Below are 244 nucleotides of genomic sequence, written 5' to 3' on the forward strand. Positions count from 1 at the left end.
GAAAGAGTGATAATGGCCTTGGAGGTGATTGATGACGAGTATTTAATAGCCCCAATAAAGTGCTAGAGAGAGAGAGAGAGAGAGAGCATACGTTCAGTTGTGGTCCACGGTGGTGAGTCAGGGTGAGACGGACGCTGGTCGTTAGAAACTCCTTAAAATAAAATAAAAAAAAACCCAAAATGAATGAGAGGGTTTTATTGAAGCGTAGGAGACCACATCAGTTCCAGGAACTGATGTTGTGAGG

This window comes from Cynoglossus semilaevis, chromosome 17 (assembly GCF_000523025.1).
Source record: "Cynoglossus semilaevis isolate Cse_v1.0 chromosome 17, Cse_v1.0, whole genome shotgun sequence".
Taxonomy (NCBI): domain Eukaryota; kingdom Metazoa; phylum Chordata; class Actinopteri; order Pleuronectiformes; family Cynoglossidae; genus Cynoglossus; species Cynoglossus semilaevis.